We start from the raw sequence: 21,992 nt of genomic DNA, 5'->3' as shown, positions 1-21,992 counted from the left end.
GTTAGGGATACAGAAGTGAAAGATGGAGCCTCTGTCCCTGAGGAATTCAGTATGATAAGGGAAATGAACGTGCCAGATGCAATTATGAATATAATGTGATAAACACTATCCTATAAGAATGTTGAAGGCAAAGAGGTTATTTAAGTGATAGAATGTTCAACTTTTTCGGGAGATGAACAGTCAGGTCAGTCTTCAGTAGAAGAAAGGACACATGAGGTGAGCCTTAAGTGATGAGTCAAATCCTGGCAGTATTCTAGAAAAGGGCATTTTTTGGATTCATCTCCCTTCTAAAAACATTTACAAGTTTTTTACATGGTTTACCATATTCTCAACTTTGCCCCCTCATTTGGAGAGGCTGTCCAGGTCTTGTCCAGGACTTTAGCTTCTGTTGAAATTGGGGGCAGCTGATGGTACTATAGTACTATGAGGATGGTAATGGAAGTAGGAAGAGCCTAGCTAATCTCTGGTATGAAGTAAGACATCCTCCCTGTTACGGGTCTTGAGGTGACTCGGAGGACTTGCACCTTCTCCACTCCCACTCCTGCCCTATTTCCTAGACACAGCTGAAAGGAAGGATGGCCTCGTCCAGGTCCTCCCCTGCAATTCACTGTTTTAACAGGAGATGCGGAACAAGTTATGAATGAGTAAAAAGAGTACTGACAGTGAAATACCACCACAAGAATACTTTCTATAGTGGAGACTCAGCTCTGATCTCCTACCAAAAGTAATTTTTTAAAAAACTTCACATGGTATTTATTTCCTTTTTTATTTTCTCTTGGTCTAAAAAAATCAAAAATAGGTAAATAAAAGTACGTTAGGGATGTTACACGGTTATGAAAAATTTTTGTTTATTTTAAAATTATTCTGTTAGAGGTCCTCTAAAAGAAGAGTATAAGCCTGTAAGACAGCAGAGCATGACCTTATAAGACACAGAACCCAAGAAACTGGACTTGTTCTTTCTGCGTTGCCAAACATATGACAAGTACACACATACACACACACCTGTCAGTTTCAGAAGACAAAAAAGGCAAGATATGATGAGAAAATAAATATACTGGTTCCAGAAGTTATATAGAAAAATGTTGCATTATTTCAGAGGAAGCCTTACTAAAAATGAGTCACATCAAATTTTATGTAAGGGAGGATTAGATGGTGATCTTAATTATATAATGGAATAAAATTCCAAGTCTGTAAGTAAACTTTTCATTCCAACTCTTAAACCACGTTACCTCCACAAATCTGATACTTCATGAAACAGGTCCAGGTTCATACTGGGAGGGAAGAGGGGGAACTGGGCTGCACTGCTTGATTGTATCATATCCCAGTGACTGGAGTAGAGAACTAAATTAGTTATGATAAAAGACTGAGAACTTTGATCTAATGGGTTGACTTTTGGGGAAGTCATAAAATGTACTGAATTTGGTCTCAAAGAAATGATGCATTATTATCACACATGCAATTAGAAAATTATCACCTTGAGTAAATTAAGTATACAGCATTGAATTCAGTTAGCATATTATTAGGAATTTACAAGTCAGTAATTATCATAAGGTGAGTTTATTTTTTTAATGCAACTGGAACTTCTCCAGAAATTCAATATGATCCAGATAAGAATGAGTGATTTTAAGCCATCGAAAGCCCTCAATCCTGGTTTTGCAGGTAAGAGGCATATTTATCCAGACTGTTTTATCTCAGAAAGGCAGAGTTCTCTATGATTATAACTTATAAATCTGTTGAGAGTCCAGACAAGTTTTTCTCTCACATCATGCAATAGCTGAGAAGCTCTTTGATGGCAATCAGCTCATAAATAGACTAGTGCATTTCAAGAACCTACTACACCCAAATAAAATCATGCTACAACATAACCTGTATTGGGGTGCTATATTTCTAAGAGAATTTAACACAGTAAATTTCAGATCTGGCTTCACATTCGAATTCTTGGAGAGCTTTTAAAAAATAACAATGCTGGGCAACCAGCTGCAACATTTCCAATTTCGTTGGTCTAGGATGGGTCTAGATATCAGTATTTTTTGAAAGTATCCCAGATGATTCAAGTGTGCAGTCAGGGTTAAAAACTACTGTTAACATTCAAAATCTTTAGAACTTTGAATCATCTTTGAACACTAAAGTGAAGTAAATAAGGAACATTAGTATTACCTCCCTTTGAGCTATAAAATTCAGAAGAAAATTAATTGATTTCTTAAGTTATAACAGGGAAATTATCTCTTCCATAGAATCTTCCTTTTCCGAGTTTATGAGACTAGCTGCATCATTCCACTTTCTAAATTATTGGCATTTCTAAAGATGAAGTAACAGGGGAAGTGATGAACTTTATAAATAGACTGCATGAAATATTTGGCATGCGGGGTCAAGATGTAGGCGAAGCTGGAAAAAGACTAGTATGTTTGTTAGCCAGAGGCCAACAGTTGTTAAATTCCCTAATTTTCCTCAAGAAAGGGAAGAGTAAGAATCCCTTTAAGAACGTAATTTTTTTTTCTCCAATGTGTAGTCAGTAAAACCCAGAGGGGAAAAAAATGTACCTTTCAAGCCAAAATTAGGTCATGCCAACCACAGCAAATTGGAAGCTCTGCTTAAAATGTAGTCTTGCAGGATTGCTGTGGATCATCTTAATGTCACGCACGTGGTGGGGCTGGCGCTTCCAGATCGTGGCTGCGGGGCTCTGCTGAGCGGGCCAGCTCTGCGGAGTGAGTCTGACTGCCCCAGTGGGGCCGCGGTTGGCACACAGATGTGATCTAAAGTTGTGTCTGAAAGGTATGTTCTGGACTGTGGCATTTTCTAAGGTGAAAAAAATTGTACGTATTCTAAAAAAAAAAAAAAAATCAAAAAACAGAGTTCATTTTGTCTATGATTCTAGAGGGGGAAAATGTTAAAGGAAACAGGGAATGGACAAATCCAGCATAATGGCCAGCAATTACGGCTTCCTAGTAATTAGGAGGAGGTTGCCAAAGAACTACCTTGCCATTAAAAAAAAGAAAGAAAAAAACCTACAAAGTAATAGCTTCATTCATGTATTCACCTGTTCACATTAGGAGTGGTGGGATTGTTCTTTTTCCAGCCTTGAGGGATGTGGAAGAAAATTAGAAGGCACTTCATTCATTTCATTGACACTTATCATTATTAGAATGTTGAATCTGCTGTAAAATGCAGTATATTTCCATTATGTAAAAGAAATTGCGGCTTTTTTCCTACCTGCAGAACATAGCATTTCATGGGTGTTTCTGTTCATTATTTGAATGTTGAACTGGCCATAAAAATATAGCTTATTTCCATTACATAAAGGAAATTTATACTCTTTCCTACTTGCATAAAGTATTTAATAAAGTGATAGGCCTGTAAGGTTTAAAAAATGTTATTGTGGAATGCAGTAGAGAACTTTATCAAGTTGTGTAAGGAAAGTATTAATGTGTGTTATATAGTATCTCATGTGTTTGTCTATCTTTTGTTTAACACTGCTGAATTCATTCCCACTGGAAAAAAAAATCTCTTCAGAATTTTGGACTTGTTCCTAAATGAGCACATATATTCACAGCTGCGGGCTCTGTTGCCACTACCTTTACATCTGTGTCCTATCTGCAAAAAGAAGTTTTTTTCCTCTTCTAGAGCAACTTTCCAGTGTGTAAAATTAGTTGTATCAGTCTAGTTTCCAAATTATTGACATCTGCTAGGATGAGGTAGCAGTGGATGTATAATATTGTATCTGCTAGGGACTGAACTGGGATATTGTGCAGAAGACTGAAAAAAACAAACAGCTTTCTTTCTATTAGAAAACACTGCATTCTTGAATTAATTACCAGAGGAACTTTCAGGTGTTAATGTCCATCCCTTCTTGATTTTTCTGGCATGCTGATTCTACATTCTCTGATAACATAGGAAATAAAAGGCCCAGTTGGTCCTGCATGAAAATTCTGGAAAAACTTCACAGAGGAGAAAACACCTGAACTGTTTCTTAACGGAAGATCTTGAGTGTGTCTCACCTTGCTGCTGCGTGTCTTGCCTTTCGAGCACAGACTCTCGTGTGCCACTGTGTACCCAGTAGTGCAGTCGGGCCCCAATTTATGAATAATTTGGGTCCCGTAAATTTGTTTTGAAATTGGGAGTCGCAGAATTTATTTTTCATAGAAACTGTTTTTAAATGGTGGTTAGCTTCTCACGTGAGCCCACAAAAACCTGTTGTACCCTTAGAGTAAAATTTATTAAAAATAGCAGGAAGCCATACAGGTGTTGTAATATGTATAACTGAATTAAGAGTCTTCAAATTTTCCTTCGCCAGCAATGCTGAGACAAGTCACTTTTTCATGAGGCAAGTAGAATTTTTGTGGAAATAATGGAAACAATTTCTAGGCTTCACAATGTAGTCTAGACCTCAGAATCATATTCAGTGTTCCTTCAAAATGCAGAATTCCCACCACCACCTTCCTGGGGAGACCTTTCAACAGATGATTAGTATGTTTACTGGAGTTTAAGGATTACTGCTTAAAGATTGCAAGTATTCTTAGTTTATAATTTCTTATAAAAATAGCCTTTTCTGTTTCTTAATGCAGATCTATAATAAGCATCACTAAATGTTTATGAGTTATCTTTAGCTAACATGTGGAACATATAAGAAAGAACATTTCCCAGGGGATAACTGGGCAAGAGGAAGAGGACAGGAGATGGTTAACAAGGATGTGTGCCTGGACGAGAGTGCCTGAGAAGGATTTCACTGAACTACCATTAAGACTCCATTAAGACTCAAGCACTTGGACTCCAGACTCCACATCTTATTGACTACACTATGTTGCCTTCTATGGCCCCTAATAAACTCTTACTGGGCTGTCTCCTCCAGGAATGTACAAGGCCAACTTTGAGTTTTATTGCCCATATGCCCAAAATCTAGACTCTGCCAGGCATTTGATTGGTAGATACTTACTGAATGAGCAGTTTTATTTTATGGAATTTATTAATTTCTATCTTGTACTAAAATTCATGTTTAAAGTATCTTTCCCAATTTGGTAAAATTTAAGTTCTTTAAGGAGTAGAGATTAAGTTTTATTTGTCTTTGTATTCAGGATATACTCTGTAATGGATTTGTATCTCTGAATTAACAAATTACTTTTTTGCACCAGATCCGCTATACTATCTGACTGGCCGAATAAACTTGATCATAACCTCAGAACCAAAGATCTTTCCTTGGGGTAGGCATCCAATTCCTGTTGTGAAATACTACTGCTCACTATTCTATGAACCCTAGTAATAATATCTACTTATTGTACACTCATATATATTTTTACAGCTAGGAAAACTGAAGTTTAGGAGTTACAGATTAAAACTTTGGTCAGAAAGCATGATTCTTACAGCTACAAAAAAACTATAAAATATAGCTACAAAAAATTATCAGTAAGTATTATTTCATTTCATATGCAGGTAATGGATGAATAATGGTCTTGCATTTTTCTTAAATCATAATACTACATTTCTTTCTCAGATTTTGCCGACTGTGTAAAAATTATGAATTTTTGTGGTTCTTGTTTATGCATGATGAAAGCCATGAAAAAATACTGTTGTAACTGATAGAGCAATGTTGAAAGACACATTTATGACTCATTAAGAGACATGGTGTATCTTATTGGTGCTGTCTGGAGTTTCAAATTTTATGTAATCCTTTCACATAAGCTGTGGGGGAAGTTTTTGTTTTGTTTATCACAAAAGCATCTGACTAGGTTGATCTCTTATTTCATAAATATATGAAGAACCGAATACATTGGAAAGGGTTTATATCTTCTGTAAATCCACTATTTTGACATGTAACAAAAGTCAATTCAAGCCTTTTATCTATTCCACTGCTAGTTAGCATCAGTATATGAAGGGGATTAAAAAACCAAATGATAGTTAAATCATGAAGTTTTACTCTTTATTAGCAATCTCCACGATATGTTTTGTTTTGATGATATTGTTATTTTTAAATGATAGTCATTTTTATTTTGCATAGGTTTCATTTATTCAGGCAGTTACATGGATTACCTGTATCCATTTAAGTATAGTAACTTACTATTGTTTTCAGTTTATTGAATGTCTAAGTGTTAGGCAGCTACGGAACATTTCTCTCAGAGGTCCTAGTGGAAGATACTTGGCTACCAAGTGTACACAGGTGTTTGATAATTGACTCTTGTTCAAAGGTGTACGAGTCCAGTCTAGAAGACCCCATTATCCATTAGGTTCCCACTTCAGTGACAGCTACATTTTAATACTGCATTAAGACCAGTGGATGTATCATTTTCATTGTCACTTGAAAAATATAATTATGATAAAAATCCTTGTTAATTTTTTTCTTGTTGTATGGTACACTTATTCCAAATAATGGTTAATACAACCAGAAGCCAGTGTTTAAATAAAATGAACATTGCCTTGAATGTTCTTTTATAGGAATTGATTTTAGAATATGATTCTGACTCTTCTGATTCTTCTTGATTCTTCTCTCATTGTGGTTCCTGTAATTTCTTTATCTCAACTTTCATCTCTACCACCAGTACTTTTAGATACGTATTTTCCTTATATTTATTAACAGAAATAGATTTATATTAATGTTTTAATCACATAAAAGAGATAAAGCTATATCATAAAAGGGCGTGATTTTTTAAACATAATGTTTGACTCAGTTGCTAATGAATATTGAGGACACACTCGAATATATAGTTCTAAAATTGTTTGAATCATGTTACCTAAAAAGATACTAATAACCTTTTGTTTGTAACAATACTACCAAGGAATGTAGAAAATTCTGCATAAATTATTTCCATATACCATCACTTTTAGTCTTTTAAATTTCCATTTATCATTTTGACGATGTTGTAACCTAAAATACAAACACAGTTTGGTAGTTTGCTTATACTCCAGATATCTAAAACCCCTACAGGTTGAGTCTGATTGTATTGGTTCCATTTAAAGCTTCAAGTAATAATTATTGCAGTACATTTTAGTACAGTTAGAATCATTTAATCTTTTTGAGATGCTGAAAATAGATTTTATAATTTCAAGTACCTGGGATAAATAATTATGATCTATTCACATAAGTATAAATGCATTAGTTATTTTAATTTTAAAATATGATAGAGAAGTATACATTTCTAAATACTGAATTTTACAACTTAAGTTAGCTAGCTAGTGAGTTAGAATGTGAAATTAACATTGGTGGTTTATAGAATGTTAACAAGTAGAAGCTTAAAGTTAGTAGAAAAATCAGCCAAATTTTATCAGATAGGTGTTCCCTGAGGAAGTTCACTAAGCCTATATTCGGTTCTTGTGAGACAGGTTGATGGATTTCACAATGTATGAATGTTTACTGAAAGACAAAGACTTGGCATTATTCTAATAATTGAACAAAACAAAGCTCTTCATTGAAACATTAGATATTCTTCATTTAAAAGTTCATTATATGTAAGTTCTTAATGATATGTAAGTTATATATGCACACACAAATATGTATACATACGTACACGTCTCAGTATGTATGTATGTCAAGGGACTTATCACAGTCAGAGCGAGTTCCTTCCAGAGATCTGGAAGTTTTGCATGCTGCTGCATTGTAAAATGAAAGGTATTCTGGACATCATGGAGGTCCTGAAGAGCAGTGGCCTTCTAGGGTCTGCTCCAACTCTTTAGTTCCCCCATTCTCTTACCTGCTTTGGCAGTTACCATTAATATGTTGTGGTCTTAAAGCAATCAACACAGCCATCATTTTTTCATTAAGTTGTTGGGATTCTTTTTAGCATGACATAAAGGGCAGACGCCGGAGTCAGATTGCGTGGGTTCCAGTCCCAGAGTCACCACTTACCTTAGGCAAGAGAAGTTCCCTTTGTCTGTTTCCTCATATGTCAAATGGATGCAATGATGTTTGTTATGAAGATTATATGAGTTGAGGTATGTAAATAGAAGGGCACTAGACACAAAACAAGGATTAACATTCAATATCCTTTTTTAATTTTTACAATCAAGAAATTTTGCATTGAAACATTTTTAGGTTTTGCCTATTGTGGGAGAAGATCTAGGAAATAGGTTTTATAATTACCTACATCATACCACAAATTAAAGCCATTAAAGGCAACTTTACTATTTGATTTTATCTTTTTGAAGTTCTTTTTTTAATTCTTATAGTAGAATCTCAATAGTTTCCATTTGTATTATCAAATTTAAAATAGAACTAGGAAATACCAGATTTACCAATTTCTGGAATTTTCTGAGTTTTGAAATAACAACAGATAATTTCCTGAAGGAATTTGCAGATTCATCTCCCTGAAACATCAGAGAAAACTGAACTTTAATAGTGGTCAGTCATTAATCCCATTGAAACACTTAAAATAAACATTTAGACGCAAATCAAACAGATAAATGTGATGAAACTTTTGTAGATTTTTACATTAAGCCATAGACAAAATTTTGCCCTAGCCAAATATTACACATTTTCAGTGCATTTTATTATGTCTGTATGACCTTTTTTTTTTTTAAGTTTTCACAATTCTTATAAAAAAGATTTCCCATAGCATTCAATAGACAGCCAAAATCATGTGGATCTGGCTTTTAGATATGTGACTTTTAAGACTTAGATAGTTGAAGCATGTGAATTTATGAATGCCTTTTATTTTCAAATTAACAGACTTAGAAACAAGTAAATTAGAAGTACTTTAAAGTGCTTGGCACAATAACATTCTTTTAAGAAATATTTTACAACGTTGAAGAATTTCTGTATCCATCTGAGATAACAAAATACTCCCACATGGACCATCTATACCTCTAAATAACCAGCCCATTGACAGAGGGGATTGGTGGACCAACTCTTTCACAGAGAACAGTGTCATTAGTAAACAGAATTCTGACCAGGATCTAAACTTTATTTTTTCTCATTAGTGTGCCCCATTCATCAGTGTATGTGAGAATGAATTCATGACATTTTTTTATGTGCTTACCCATGTTGCAAATAACTAGTTTACAGCATGGAGTGAGAAATTACACTACTTAAAGTTTTCAAAATATGTCTATTTATTACCTTATTGTGACTAAAATAATTACAAGAATTAAATAATATATGTAAAGCACTTAGCATGTTGCCTGTTATTATTTCTATGTAGAAAGATGTAAATTTGTGAAAAAACAAATTTTCATCTTAGGGAGATGGTTTTCACCCACATATGTTTATCCAGTGCTCTCCAAAGTAAGAGATATTACATAACAAGAAAGTTGTACCCATTCAACTGAACTTCTGGAATTAGATTTGTTATTTTCTACTGAATAGCTTTCAGCTACTGTAGGTTTGGACTTTCAAATACAAATAATTATTATGTTTTTAAATCATGCAGATTCTCTCCAGTACCTCCTCTTCTATGTGCCTTTGGGGAAATAAAATTGCTTTTTAAATAGCAGATTATTCTACATGATTTTTGTAGAAGTTGTTATAGTAAGAATATAAATCACAACTAAAATATTATATATGAATTTTAGTTACATCACCCTGTGCCCACTGCAGAATGGAATTCGTGTGCTCTCTGTGTATTCCCAGTTTTCACTTGTGTACTTTATAAAAGCATTTATATTTGAATCTAATTTTTATAATTTAGATAATAGTTGTTTGTATTCAGTTTCAAATTTGAGAAGCTCCTTTGTAAGATACTTGGAATCCAAGTCATTACCAAAAATTGTGCAAATATAAATGAGATAAACAAAATAGAAATAGTGATCCTGTGAAAACTATAGATTGGTATCTGATCTAGTCTCATAGCTAATTATGCATCTTAACAGCCTGTTAAAATTCTATCTAGAGATCCTGAATTATTCTCTCTCTCTCTCTTTTTTAAATCGTTGTTTTATAGATGAGTTACTAAATGAAAAAAAAAGAAAAGTGGTAATAGAGGAAGTTGGCGTGGAGAATTGTCGCTGTGCTCAGCTCTTTTTATCTTTTTCTAAATATAGTTTTAAAATATTGTTCAGGTCAGCTGATGTCAGCAGGGGAGTGCTTCTTCATGTCTTCTTTCTTTCCCAATCATTTCAATAATGTTTTGATAAATTAAAGTATATAAGTGAAACAAAGAAATCAGCACCAAGTTCTCATATTAAATTGAGAATTGAAATTGCTAATTCCCCAGATATTTTTAATACATTGCTAATCTAGAGACCAGGACTAAATTGGTATTCAAGGACTAAAGTGGTAAATTTTTAATAGAGATGTCTCTTACAAGCAAGTCTTATTATAACATACTAGAATATCATTTATTCTTTGAGGGTGTGATTTATTCTATTTAAATGTAAGCCCTGTAAAGGAGATGTGTTAATCTATTTTTACTCTAAGTACATAAATATGTCTGCTACACTCTAGTCAGTAGATGTATTCAGAAGCCAATATGCCTACACTCTCACATTTCTTCTGTAAATGATGAATAATATTGATAAATGAAAATTACAAATCTGCAATAGAGCTTAACTATTGAACACTAAATCATTCTGTTACTAACTCTGTGTTCCAGTGACATTTTCTAGATTAAAAAAAGTCATTCCTACACTTAAAAAATATTTTATGCTTTTGCAGCAATGTAAGCAAATGTACATTTGAAAGAAAATTCACAATGCAGCCACAAATAATTCCCTTTAAGACTCAAAGTGCCATTTTCAAAAATGATTCAATTTTCAGAATAGAATATTTAAAACCTCTTTCCTGCCAGACTTTACATTCTACATGTTTGGTACAATTAAAATGGAAGAGTGGAGGAATGGAACTCTTCCATCTATATTTTGGAAAAACATATTCACTCACCTCAATTTGTCAGTGTGCATTAAGAAGGAGGTCATTATGCAGTAGAAAAAGAAAAAGAAGGCAGCTCTAACTCATGTGACTGACATATACTGAACATGGCCATTAATACAACTTGGCAGTGACCTTGGCAGCATTATGGGTAATCTCCTTGCAGGGATAAACTATTTGAATGATATTTCTACCATGTTAAGCACAAAGAGAGTTCTCTTTGGAACTTTACCCTTTAATTTTCTTTTATTCTAACAAAGAAAATTTTTTTTTAATTTTCCCTTTGCTCTCTGAAATGATATTTTACTTCAAAACATTGTTGCTGTCATTTTTCTGTTATAATGGGGGACTGCTGTATATTGGTAGCACTTTCATAGAGGGTTGAAGTTTATTTTATTTTTATTATAGGTATAAATCTGTAGTCAAATTTTATTATACCACTCATAACCAAAGTTCTAAAAAAAGCAGAAAGCTTATATAGAGAAGATACATGTTGAGAATTTGATGTTGAAAAATTTATTACATATTTTATAAAAACTCTCAGCAGCATTATTATTATTACCATTTAGGATTTATTTGGATTATGTGAGATAAAACATGTATTTGTATAACTTCGTAGAATTTGCAGTAGAAAGTTCAAGTGCATCATTGCTCATTTCTTCCTACTTCAGATAAGTTTGTCACATAAGAAGGAAACTGTGTGGCACATAAAAGATTTAGGTAAAAAAAATGGAAAAGATCATGAGCATAGTAAAGTTGTAATCTTATTAAAACATTCTACTGCCATTTTAATCCCATATTTAGTAATAATCTGTACTAAAATACGTATAATAAAGAAGTTTCACATAATGAAGGCTGGGCTTAGTAAAAAGCCTCTAAGCAGGTCGTAATTTCTTACAGTTTCTTCTACGTCATATTTCAATACAGGAAATGAACAACGACTATAAAGGAAGAGCATTTTTTTCCACAAATGTGGATCCATTTAAAAACTATTCCTTCCTGAATTGTTTCTGGGGTCTTTTGGCAATTTGAACCAGCTGTTGACAACAGCATTTATAGGAGCTATTGACACTGGAGGATATGGCAGTTTCTGTTCAATGTTCATTATTTGTAATGTTCATTCTAGTTTAAATGTTAAAAGTGGACCAGATTGGTTAATTTCTGGAATTAAAGCAAATTCACTGGTCATTTACATTTTTAAGTATCACGTGTATGTAGAGTATTAGAAAGCTGCTTCCAATCAGTGAGTCATTTAAAGTGCACAAGGTGAATTGTTTTCATACATAGAATCTTTAAGAATCATTTGCTAAGAAGGACATAGAAATTTATTAGTTAAGTCATGTACAATAAATTACAATTATTGCATTTCTCATCAGTTTACCTATAAATTTAAACTTTAGCAGCACCTAGTTCCCATTTACTGTCAAGTTGATCTATATAATCAGAATTCCTTATTATGTTTACATTTCCAAGGCATACAACAAATGGGAAATTAAAAGTACCTTATCCCTAGCTGTAAATTATAAGTAAATGGTTGCCGATAGCCTATACTATTTAAAATCTTAATCATGGGGGAAAAAGAGATTTTCTTCAAATAACTGTAATAAAAGTACATTAAGAAATATAATTTCAATCAGAAAAAAGTTAAAATTACTTAGTATTTTTGGTATATTTTGTTTAAGCTACAAATGGCAATATGTTTTAATCCGTTTTCAAAGGATGACGTGGAAAAGTCAGAGAAAAAATGAAACACCCTTCTCTAATCTAGAGAGAATCAAACTTTAAGGTTTGTTTTTAGATAAAAGCTCAAATCATGAATGTATTAGATTTTATGTATTTCACCATCACCTGACTTAGGACTTTGACATATCAAATTTAAAAACTAGATGATGAAAATATTTCCTTAGAATTTTGTAAGACCCCCAACACATGGGACAGTATCGCAGAGGAATATGAGCTTGGAATCTGGAGTCAGGTTATTTTACCCAGTTTTGCTACTACCTACGTTGTAAAGTTGGGCATGTTTTGTAGTTATTTTTTCTGGGCCTTAATTTTGTTTCTGAACCAGAAATATAATATGAACCATGATATGACAGTACAAGCTTACCCAGGTATAAGTTCCCATGGAAATAATATTCCTGGGACATGTTCATTCAATGAACTATAACTATCACTATTAGTAGGATGATTAAAAATTGTTTCACAGGAATAAAGAATCAAACACAAATTAAGACTCTGTTGCCAAAATTTCAAATTTTATTCTTCAAATCTTTTTTTCCTCCACTTTTCCAATCTGAAATAGAATCTCCTAACGTGATAATTTTCTAGATTATAGAAAGTCATAGATACTCATTTCAATAGATCATAAAACCTTTCAATAAAAATAAAAAAAAATGTATATCATATAGTTAATGCCTCTCATTTGGTGGTGAAGAAACTGAGTCTTAGAAAAAATTGAATGAAATACAAAAATTGAATTCAGAAATACTAAAAATTTAGCTTAAATGTGATTGTATAGCATACACTGTCAACCCAGTAATTGATTTGTCTGGTTTTTGCACAATGTCTCAATAGAATTTTTAAGATAGACTTTTTTAACTTAATTCCAACAATTTATTAGTTTACCTTGATTTTTTTTAATGTAATTTAAATAATACATAGACACAAAATATTTTAAATGATGGAACATGTCTCTGGGTGTTTAAGCATAGAATACAGTTAAAGTATTAGCGAAAGGCAAACAGAAGTGCTTTTTGTGGCAAGATTGAAAAAAAAAAAAAACTAAAAGAAAAACACAAAAGAAATCTAGAGACATTTTGCCCTTCATCCAAAAACAAATATGGGGTAACAAAAAGCATTAAAGTAGACAGGGCAACACCACCGCAGATATTAGGATCTTCCGAAATACCTCAGCCCTTTGTACCTCCCAGCTTGCCACCAGTGACACGTCTCTCTCTGCACATACTCTCCTTCCAGGAGAGGACTCTGTGAGGAGATGGCTGTGGGGAGCGTCAGCACCTGCCGTCTCCACTTCAGACACTTCACTGTAGGATGATGCCCATCCTAATTTCGGGGCTGCTAGAAAAGAAAAGTTGCTTTCCTTCAAAAACCATTGAGATCCTAATCCAGGATATCATCTTTTTAAAATTATTATATTTAAGTTCTTGTAAATACATGAGAAATTTACCTAGGGAGCTGGCATATTGGCACATATCTAGCCAGACAGAAGAGGTGTGCTCTCCTTTATCTTACTGTTTTCTCGTCCTGAGAATTTTTTCCAACATAATTAAATCTAAAATTTTGACAAAGAACCATCACAGTATCTCCCACTTTATTGTAATTTTGGATTCTGATGCTATATCCATAAATTCTCAGGAAAGGGTTTTTTTTTATTGTGTATCTTTTAGTTTATTTTTTCCATATGGTTGATGTCTGTAATTGCACTCCATTTCTAACCTACTCTTTTATTATAAAATGGGGAGTCATTGGTCACTTGTTCTCATCCTAGTATAATAGAAATATCCAAATATTATAGTCACAGATTACCTAGCCATATAATCGGGAAACATGAAAATGATATGGCTTTTTAAATTTATTAGAACTTATTTCTCTTTCAATAAAGCTAAGACAATATTATTTATTAATTAGTTTAATTTTTATCAGACCTGCTGATTGACTGAAGATTCACACCTTTTAGGGTCCAGTCACAAGCAGGAATTAAAGATCTGAAGAATTCAATAGTAGAAAAAGATGAATTTAATGAAACAGGTTTTCAGAGGACTTGGAAGTATTTCAAAGGTACTCTTTAATAATTCAGCATACAGGGTGGAGGATTGCACAGGTGGTCAAAGACTGCTTCACCTTGTATCACAAACATTTAAGAAGGAAGGAGAGTATCTGGTTGACTAAAGAAAGACCTGTATGAGGACTGGAAATAAAAAAGTATTATGAAAAAAATTTTTTAATAATATGGGAATTGAAAAGTTCTAAGAACTAGTGAAGGCTTGAAGTTTGATAAAGAGAGACAAAATTAAGGTATGCTATTTACAAATGTATTCAGTTTAACCAAAAACAACAATGAAAGAAGGTGTGGCCCATTTTTCATGTGAAGGGGAAAGTAAATATAGATAATATGAGGAATATTGTAAATTCCACAGGGGTTTGGATTTTTGTCTGTTTTGCTCCTTGATGTATCCCTTAGAATAGTGCCTGGAGCATGCAGTAGTTACTCCAAAATTTTTGTTGAATGAAAGAATGAATTAAATGCTTCTTTGCGTTGCTTTTTCCCTTTATTAAGCAGTAAAATGACCTCATGGTTCTGGCCACGTCCCTGAAATGTAACATACGTACGAATGACCTAAGGAATGAAGTGATGCTAAGGAACATAGCAAGTTTCACGGAACCCTTAGGCAGGTCTCGCTAAAGCCTAAGATCATTCTAGTAGCAGGAACTCGTGTTACATATGCCACTGCAGGGCCACAGCTACTATTCTTAAGAGCTTTTGAATAAAGACTAGAAGATATCTATCACGCTGATGATATTTTTAAAAGAAAACAAAGGATGACCCAAGGGACCACAACTAGTAACTCTCTAATTAGCAGACTTGAAAATATACAGGGAAAAATCACAATGATCTGTTATACATTTCTTATACATCCTGTAACACCCTGGGTGTGAGTATAAAAGCTGATCCTATGAGAATATTTTAACCTTCACTGTAGTGTGAAGGGGGGAGGGGTAGATATAATATCAACTTTCCAAGGCTTTTAATTTTGTTCTGTACATCCTCACCCATAAATTGGGAAAATATTTTCCAGACTGCACAAGTTCCAATTGTAGCTACAGGAATAGTGTAATAAATAATTTGTTCATTAAATTTAGAGAGTCCTGTGTAAAGAGAGTTTTTGAGGTTTGGCCCTTGGAAGACAAGATCAGAACTCAGCGTGACCTTGGTAAACTGGCAAAGTGGTCAGAAATCATGAAGCCAGGGAGAAAAAAAATAAACTCTTTACATACAAAATATGAAAGAGTTGGCTAGAAGCAAATCTGGCAGGGGAAAAAATGCAAAATTGGAATAAATGAAAAGGTAAACATTTACTTTAAAATTCATACAGTATGTGGATAATTAAAATATATATCTGATATGAGTATATAAGAGCCTTTTCTTGGTACTATGTGTATTTTTGGACTCCAGAGCTAAAGGTGGGTCTGACTTGAAATGAAGAGCTGCAAAGATGGGGGAAAAAATAGAAACTCAAGCAAGGAAAGGACAACGAAAGTAGGTATAATTCAGTCCACAGCCTTAAAGCTTATGAAGTGAAGACATGATCACCAAGTGCGGTTCTCTGTACAAAGGCTAGAACGAGAGGACTGGGCATAAAGTATTCTGTGAGGGATTAGCTATAAGTAAGAATTTCCTGAGAGTGAGAGTTGTGAAATATCAAAATAGGTTACTGAGGAAGGTTGTGCTGCTCCTTTTCCGGAAGGCCTTAAAAATAGGAGAGGTGGAATCTTTGTGAAATAATTTGGGTATGGTATTATCTGAAGGAGGGGAAAATGCTGTGACCTTGCCTGACCCCTACCAGTATTAGTGTCCGGCATTTCTGCTCTTACTTTGGCTGAGTGGTATTATCGCTACGTATTTCTACAAAAAAAAAAAAAAAAAAAAAAAAAAAAAAGAGAGAGAGAGAGAAAGACTTTTTTGCTCTTTTCTAACATAGCAAAATGTATTTTTCTCATAAAGAGCCATTTTAAGGCAAGTGAAATGTCCAAGCCCACCCTTCATTTAATATGAAATTCTCCATATTAAGTTAGAGAGGCAGTTATTAAATATTCATCTTAACTAATTTTTTTCCAAAGGAACTGGATAGAGATTGTGCTATTATTCATTGTTTTCCAATTCATATGCTATAAAAGATGAATGTTTTTCTATAATTTTGAATGTTAGAATCCTCAGGAATGTGGCCAAATAATGATTTGGTCTGTTACTGGTTATTTGATGATCATGTCCACCTTTCTAGCATCTAAAAGTCATGTCCCCCCTCCACTTCTCTGAACTTTCTTAATACCACCGACAGGCATGAGTGACACCTATGTAAAAGTTATTCCAGACGTTTCTTCACTGTGAAAAACAGTACTTGCCAACAGGTCTTTTCTTACTGAACTAGACATCTCAGAGGTTTCCTGTTTACCAAGCACCCTCTCAAAGCACAGGGGGTATGTAGGCAGCCACTTTGAGCTTTCACTTTGCACGGTCACTTGCCCAGCATCTCAAATTGAATTCAGGCTTGGATATTATTGTTGCTTATGGAGTTTTTGACTCTGACCCCCAGTCCTTATCAACTGGTGCAATAGACATGTGTAAATACATAAATGAGTACATATGTGCATACATCTGTACCACAGTGTTCTGCCTAGGAAAGTAGGAGAAAAGGCCGATACATGCTGAAAATAGGCAAAACTGTTACATCCTCACACTCTGTAGGCTCTGACAGAGCAAGGCTGAGGTAAATTGTGGGAAGAAAATGATGTGAACTTCTATAATAAACCAAAATATGTCACTTTTCTTCAACAATCATAAATATATTGCCAATTATGTCAACTGTTTTTATATAATTAATTTGTATATTTTATTATGTGTGTGTCTTACAGAGCTGATAGCCATAAAATTACTTCTAAAATAATGTATTTAAAGAGCTTCAATTACAGTTATACCCAGAGGTCTCAAACACAAAGAATTCTAAAAAAGCAGGTACTTGTATAAAATACTAAAGTGGAAACTCCACTGCCCTCAGAAGAATATTGCAGTGGACCATGATGTGAGGAGATAAAGGAGAAGGAAGAGAAAAAGCTTAAAGAGAAGGAAGAGCAGGAGGAGAGGAGAAAGGCGGGGGGAGATGATTACCAGGCCACACCAGGCTTGCTTAGATCTGGGTAGAAACCTACCTAGGCTAATTTGAAGGAGAGCAAGATAACTGTCCCAAGCCTGGAGACAAGGTGTCTGTAATATTCTGTATAATTCTCACCTTTGTCATAAATGAAGTTGACTTCTTACCCATCCTCAGAGAGACACCTGTTTTGGTGGCTTTTACCAGGAGTTGAGATGAATATATGCTGAGTCTTGTACATTAAGCTGGTTTGACTTGTGAGCAACCACATTCATTTGTAGAAAGGAGGGGAAAAACCCATTGGTGCTGATTAGCCAGTAAATACTGATATTCTAATGACAGGTATCTGACTCAAGTTTTATTCCTTTTCCTGTTAGGACAGTGAAGGAAACTCTTTGTTTGCCATCGAGAATCAGAGAATGTTAAATTCTTTAAAGAAAATTGATTTTTAAAATTATTTTGGATTCTACTAAATCTCTCTGAACATCACATTTTCTACATAGAATTTTAACCCTAGAGTACTCTTTTGAATTTTACCTTGCAGCATGGAGAAATAGCAGAGCATGTGGTTTGATTACTGAGTCTGGGGCTGGACTTAACAGGGGTTCAAATTACAGCTCTAGCACTAGCTGTGCGACCCTGAGCAGGTAATGTAACCTCTCTGTCCTCTGGCCTTTTTTTCTGTAAAATGGAAATTGTAATAGTGCCTTCCTCGGAGGCTCCTGTGAGGATTAAAGTCAATATATGTAAATTTTTTAGTGCCATAGTATTTTATAATTTGTAGCTATTGTTATTAAGTTTCTAAATAGAATTTGTGGTCCAAAATGCATAATGTAACCTTCATCTTAACTGCTTATTTTGCTTGAGTCTCAGGTGAATCAACTTCTCAATGCAAAAAAAAAATTAAGCAATTATATTTACCACACAATTAAACATTTTTGTCAGCTTATTGTTTCTCTAGAACTGTATCATTTGGAGAAGCATTCCGACCTCATTTTGTCTTACACCTTTATTGAATTTATACCGCTTAGAAACTTGAAAGGGGTCTTTAGAAATTGAACCCAGCTCCCTTTATATGTCCGAGGAAAATGAGACTCAGAGGAGTTGAGTGGCCCAAAGACCTGCACCTCCTGGGTAGCAGAACTCAACCAAGAGTCAGATTTTGACCAGAACTTTCCACTGCACTCTTCTGCTTTTTGGTGCTTTGGACTTTGGAAACAAATTACACTAATAGCTAAATATTTTATTAATATTTTTACTTTAGAAGAGCAGCAATTTTCTGCACCTGATACCATGTTTGTATTTCTTTGTCAAGCTAAAAGAATAGTTTGTTGTTTTATCAATTATTCAACAATACTATTATATTTTCCTTGAGCCAGGCACTGAGCTAAGGTTTGATTTGGGGCATTTGTATTCAGTAGTCAGAGGAAAGAAGCAGGTTCCTTTCTTTGAAGCTAGCATTTCCTAAAGGATATTCCCGATAAATCTGTAGATATTTCAGATTCTGTCATCCAGTATATTAAAGAAGTGAAAAGTCCTGCAGCAAAGAAATGTTTTCCTCAATTTTTTTTCGATTTTCTGACTTTTTGAGGGCAGAGGGGATCGTTTGTTAGCAGCCTTAGGAACCAGTGATCTTCTGAACCCACTTTGGGATTTCTGAAGAGTCGTGAGCATCCTTCCAGCAGTGAGTGCTCTGTTTGAGATCCCTGGTTCTGGAGAACCGGGATGAAAAACTGTCCATCTCGGTAACTTCTGATCTGTCGTAGCACGGCCTTCACAGGGGCAGTGCTATAATACTTTCCATGTAGTAGCATGTGCCAAGGATGACTTGGGCTTTCCTTGAAAAGAGCCTGGACAGAGTGTGTAGACAGGCTGAGATAATGAACCTCCCGCCAGGCCTTCGGCCCGGGACGGGTGCAGCTTCCCCCGGCCCGCGGCGGGCCCCGCGCCGCGTGCTCTCCTGCCCTGCCTGCGTAGTCAGAGGAAACGTTCTGCTCGTCTGAGAACACCTCTGTTCCTAGCCCTTTGACAGTTTCACTTTCCATATCCCCTCAGTTCTAAACATGTGGAAAAAGAGATAAAGGTGATGAAATGAAAAAAATCAAGTGGGGAATGCCTGAAATAGAAGGAAGAAACCGGTATTCATGTGCCTGCTTTGTATGTGGTTATGACAGGGTTTTGGAAGGGGAGGCAGGCATCCTCCAAAGGTCGTTTTACAAGATGGGGAGGGAGGGAGGTACATATGTAATGTGAAGTATTGGTTAACCCTGAGAATAAAATGAAACACTATGCTCATTTTTAATAGGATTAATGTCTATACTGTGATTCCTTTAGGAAAGGAAAGAAGACAGCTTGACTTAAAAAAAAACTTCAAGTTTTTAATTCATTTTCAGAGCATTTGATCAATAATAATGAAAATAGATTAGTGTCAATTTAGGCTTTGTGGTAAATTATACAACTTACCATATTTTAAAATGGATAAATAATGTTCGCCAAATAGCACATTTTAAAAAAATGATAGAATAAAGGATCAAACGTATCCCATTCCCCCTAAAAATGACAGGGGAAAGAGAATTGAAAATGTATACCCATTATTCCTTAAATAAAGTTTCCTTGCATAGGAAATTTTGACCCCCCCCCTTACTTAAAATACTCTAGTTTTTCATTGGACATTTCTGTTTTATAACTTTTAAAATTAGTGTGTCAGTTGTCCTTCTCTCTAATTTCCTACTTGTTAAAATTCATAATTCTCAAATTTTGTATTTTTCCTCTTAAAAATACTTTAAAAAATACTAGATGACTCAATTTGTCTGTTCATTCTAAGTTGGAAATTAATCTGTTTGGCTTGAGGCTACATGGCTTACTCTCATTAGATGCATATGTCCAAAGATGTGTGAATTTTTTCCCATACGGTGAGACACTGGGATTATCACTGAGAGCTTAATCAAAACTGTGCTGATTGCTTGGGAGTTGGGTCCTATGAGAGAGGAAATAAATCAACCTAAAACAATGACTCCGTTACATTAGTAATGTTATAAGATTGTTTATTTCTTAAAGAGTTTTAAAAATATAAATCTGTATTTTACATTTGCAGAAATTTTGCATTGTATTTGTTAGATTGCTCATGGTGCTATCCATATTTAGCATTGCAAAGTGAACTAATATACCCACGAACTCTTTTAACCAGTGGACCTTGCTTTTAATGAAATACCCACATTTCAAGGGAAGACACACCTTTGGATTCAATGAATATAAATTTAGGAACCTTTTTTGTTATACTATATATTCTCAGTGTTTCAAAGTATTTACAATTTCCATAAACGTATATAATAATGAATTGAAGAAAACAAGTCTACACAGTGAATTTAAGAAACTGAATTGCATCCAACTGAATTTTTGCAAATGAATGTGGTTCTCTTTTCATTTGAGCCTCAAAGCCTCGTTATAGAATATATGTGTTATTATTCCCACTCTATAGCCGAGGAAACTGAGGTTTAGGAAACTGAGTTGGCCAGGTTTGTCCCACCAGTGACAGGCAGAGTGCTGGAGTATTCCCTTCCAGATACCGCCTTGCTCCATCCATGGTTTACATCTCCCCTCAGATGTCATCTTGTCAAATTACCCTTCCCTGATGCATTGTCCACCTCGGCCCTTTCCTGTTCAGTCACCCCCTACCTAGCCTGTTCTACTGTGATGTTTTCTCTATAGGATTTTTCTATTTAAAAATCACCATATTAGTGCAATTGTTTATTGCTTCATTCTCCCTTTAAAACATCAATTTCTTGAAGACCAGACCTTCTTTGTTTTGTTTATAGCACCCAGCATTATGCTTGATGCACTTACGTCCCTGTGAATATCAATCAAACTTTTTCATTGATCTCTGTAATATTAAACATCATAGTTTGGGCTCATGGCCTTTGATGATGTCAGTTTAGCCAGGATTTGATTGCCCACGTGGTCCAAGCTAGAGTTTAGTTTAAAATCTATGACAGGAATACAGCCAGTGCAAATGTATCATTCATCCGCTCCAAAGCTGGGGCAGGTAGACTGCCTTGCGTCCTTTAGGAACTCTGCCCTGCGTCCGTGCACTTTAATCTCACTTCTCACGTTTAACTGTCACTCTTCCTGACCACCAACCCCGAGAAAAGATCTGAAGTACTAAAAGCGTGTGTTACACAGCCCTGGCGGGTTTTACAGTCCCCGGGGCAGTCGGGTAGAGTCCCCCTGTCCTGGGGTTTTACACAGATAAAGGGAGGATACAGTTTTGAGAGGAATGCTATAACTACAAAGTGCATCCTGAAGGCCATTTAGCTCACAAT

The 21,992-nt window shown here is 34.7% G+C and overlaps 1 protein-coding gene across 19 annotated transcripts in view; it reads left to right on the top strand.

The window, feature by feature from the left end:
• The window catches only part of MEF2C (myocyte enhancer factor 2C), a 160,419-nt gene that overhangs the window by 38,457 nt on the left and 99,970 nt on the right, over positions 1-21,992 (top strand). The gene's annotated exons all lie outside the window — the stretch shown is intronic.

The sequence above is a fragment of the Camelus dromedarius genome, chromosome 3 (assembly GCF_036321535.1).
Source record: "Camelus dromedarius isolate mCamDro1 chromosome 3, mCamDro1.pat, whole genome shotgun sequence".
NCBI lineage: Eukaryota > Metazoa > Chordata > Mammalia > Artiodactyla > Camelidae > Camelus > Camelus dromedarius.
The sequence above is the reverse complement of the archived record's forward strand: the minus strand, read 5'-3'. Positions and strand labels throughout refer to the sequence as shown.